The sequence below is a fragment of the Meriones unguiculatus genome, chromosome 6 (genome assembly GCF_030254825.1).
Source record: "Meriones unguiculatus strain TT.TT164.6M chromosome 6, Bangor_MerUng_6.1, whole genome shotgun sequence".
Classification (NCBI taxonomy): domain Eukaryota; kingdom Metazoa; phylum Chordata; class Mammalia; order Rodentia; family Muridae; genus Meriones; species Meriones unguiculatus.
The window spans coordinates 51,551,473-51,554,969 of record NC_083354.1 but is presented as its reverse complement, the minus strand read 5'-3'; positions in this window follow the sequence as shown (position 1 = coordinate 51,554,969).

The following is a 3,497-nucleotide window of genomic DNA, read 5'->3' as shown; positions in this document are numbered from 1 at the left end:
CTGGGCATGCAGGAAACTCTAGGCCTGATCCCCAGGAGCACATAAAATCCAAGGCCAGGCTGGGGTACATGAGACCCTGACTCAACATATATGAGAGAGAGAGAGAGAGAGAGAGAGAGAGAGAGAGAAGCTGGAGAGATGGCTCAGTGGTTAAGAGTAGTGCTGGCTGCTTCCAGGGGGATGGGGATTTGATTCCCAGCACACACAGGGTGGCTTAAGCATCTGCAACATCCCCAGTTCCAGGGGATTTGATGCCCTCTTCTGGCCTCTGTAAATACCAGATGCACAAATGATGCGGCAGACTTACAGGTAGGCAAGACACCCATGCTCATAAAGTCAAATTAACTAGAACACTAGTGACTTGAAAAAGAAAAGAAGAGGCAAAAGGAGACTCAAGGGAATTGTTGAGGGGGTCACGCCGCAATTTTGGGGGTGTTGGGGGTGGTTTGACTGTGAGGCCTTAGGCTGCAGGCTCCGGGCTGTGATAGGGGGTGGGGGAGGGGAGTGGGGGAAGTTCTGACTCAGACAAACCAGAGTAGCCCCATGGGGAACTACCAGGTGGGGAACTTTTCTCTCTCAGCTGCTTTTGCAGCTAGAGGTCTAGGAACTAACTGGCTGCTGTGGGAGAGCGCAAAGGCGGAAGTAATTCTGCTCCTCCGCCTCCCCAGGCTCCCACAGGTCCCCCTGCCACCTCTTCTGTCCCTGAACACTCATTGTTCTTTCTTGGTCCCCTCCCACCAGACCGTGAGTGTCCCAGGGAATAGGCGCTGGGTCTGATTCACCTCCTTCAGCCTCACAATGCGGCCCAGCGTGGGACTTGACACTTGGAAGTTTCTCAAAGAATTGCTTGTTGAATGGATGAACAAACAAACGCTTTCTCTGAACTGCCATGAACGCCAAAAGGGGTTTACAAAGGATAGGCCTGCCCACATCTCTCTGCTCTTTCCACTCCTTAACCAAGATGTCCGAGTGACTCTAGTATTCAAATAGGCAGCAGGGCCCAAGAGTTTGGCTTATATGCTTGTAGGCATTTTTTCCACTGGCAGGAGTCCATCTTTTATCTCGTCTGACTATCAACAGGACGAGAACTATCATTTAAGTCAAAGGAAAAGGGTGCAGCTAAGGGGGCAGAGTGCTTGTCTGAAATCCATAACATCCAGAAAGGCATGAAGGGTTGTCACATGCCTGGGGAGGCAGGAAGATTAGAAGTTCAAAGCCAGCAGTTACAGATAGGTTTTTGAGGCTTGTCTGGGCTACACGAGACTCTGTCTGGGGCTAATGAGAAGGATCATTGTATAGAAGTGCCTGCGCCAAAACTGATGACCTAAGTTCTATCCCCAGGTGGCAGAAGGAGAGAAACAACTCCAGAAGTCCTTGGCACTTCAGTGTGCATTTTGTGCACACACAATCAATGACTGCAGCTGGGTGCAGTGTCACACGCCTTTAATGTCAGCACTTGGGAGGCAGAGGCAGGCAGATCTTAGAGTTCCAGGCCAGACTGGTCTACAAAGTGAGTTCCAGGACACCCAGGGCTAAACAGAGAAATCCCGTCTGGAAAAACCAACAAAACAAAACAAAACTCAATTAATACAGATACAAATTTTTACACAAGAGCTGGGCATGTCGGCCCATGCCTGTAATCCCAGCACTCTGGGAGGCAGAGGTGGGTGTATCATTGTAAGTTTGAGGTCAGCCTGGTCTACAAAGAGAGTCCAAGAGAGCCAAGGTTACACAGAGAAAACCTGTCTTGTAAAAAAAATCTCTCTCTCTCTCTCTCTGTCTCTCTCTGTCTCTCTCTCTCTCTCTGTCTCTCTCTCTCACACACACAGAAAACAGGGGAAGAGGGGTTCATTCAAATAAAATTAGTTCCAGGGTGGGGATCTCATGTAAATGTGCCAAGCATTGATTTTCCTGAACCACGTTGAACTTTTCCCTGGAATTTTTCCTTCCTGCATGTAATCTGCTCAGCTTGCTGCTTTGTAGTCTTAGATCCCCTGGCTCACTTCAGCAACTAGATACCATCACTCTCAGAGTCTCCCAGAACCTCCCACTTGCCGCAGCCAAGGCTCCTTCTCTGGTGCCAGCCACCCTCCCACTTGACTGGATTCGTAGCTACTTTCTGCTGACAGAAAGACGGAGTATGATGTAGGTATGGAAGTGAGACCTCAAGGGCAGAGGCAGAACCAGGAAGAGAAAGCTGAGATAACCTGCTACTTAACCCAGTTCTCCTTCTGGCGTATTCGGCAGTTGTCCCTTCCTCTGCGCAACAAGGAAAGGAAAGGGGAAGTGGGAAAAATAAGGTAGAATTGAGTTAGAAGAGGTAATTACCTGGAGCTAAGAGAAAGAAACTCCAAGAAAGGATGGTGAAGAAATCCCAGCATGGCTGGGCACGGTGCTGTTCTCTCCTAACACTCAGCGGGGCAGAGGCAGGCGGATCTCTGTGAGTTTGAGGCCAGCCTGGTCTAAAGATATAGAGCAAATTCTAGGACAGCCAAGGCTAGACAGAGAAACCCTATCAGAAAGAAAGAAAGAAAGAAAGAAAGGAAGGAAGGAAGGAAGGAAGGAAGGAAGGAAAGAACCCATCATGGCGTTTCGAACCCTTTTAATATTGGTAAATCTAGAGGAAAGACTGGCAGATCTCTGTGTGTTCAAGGTTCTCCTGGTCTTTATAGAGAGTTCCAGGACAGCCGGGGCCATGTAGGAAGACCTTGTCTCAAACAAACAAAAAAAGAAAATCCAGCACTTTTTGGGGTAGATGCTGGAACATCAGGAGTTCAAGGGCATTCTTGGCTGCTTAGGAGTGTGCCAGGACAGATGGGCCTCCTGAGATTCTGCCCCAGGAAGAAAGAAAGGAAAGAGGAAGGACAGAAGAAAGGAAGGAAGGAGAAAAGTTAAAGGAAAGAGAGGGGCAGCCTGGGAAGATGGCTCTATAGGTAAGAGTGCTTGCCATAGTTTAAATCCCAAAAAGCTGGGCATGGCCAAGCATGTCTGTAACCTCAGTGAGAGAAGACAGAGACAGAGGATCCTGGGAGCTCACTGTCTAGCTAGCCTAGCTGAACAGTGAGCAGATACACAAAGACAGACAGACACATGCACACACACACACACACACACACACACACACACACGAAGGCAGGACGTTGGGAAATCAGTAGCAAATGTGTGCTTATCCAGGGAAGCAAAAAAAAAAAAAAAAAGAAAGAAAGAAAGAAAGAAAGAAAGAAAGAAAGAAAGAAAGAAAGAACAGAAAAGACCCCATTACTAAGCTGGACAGGAGCCCAGGAAAGCCTGAGGTTGGCAGTAAAGGCTGCTGAGGCATCTGGTGAGGAAAGACAGCTCCAAGCCAGCCTGGGGTTTTTCATCAAAGGCTGTGGCCTGATACTGAGTATCGGTGCCCCAAGGAACAGATGAGTCAGTCCTGGAACATCCACTCTTCCTGTGACAGGGCTTGCTAGTAATCTCTGCATAATATAATCCTAGCTTGGCCCAGAATACAG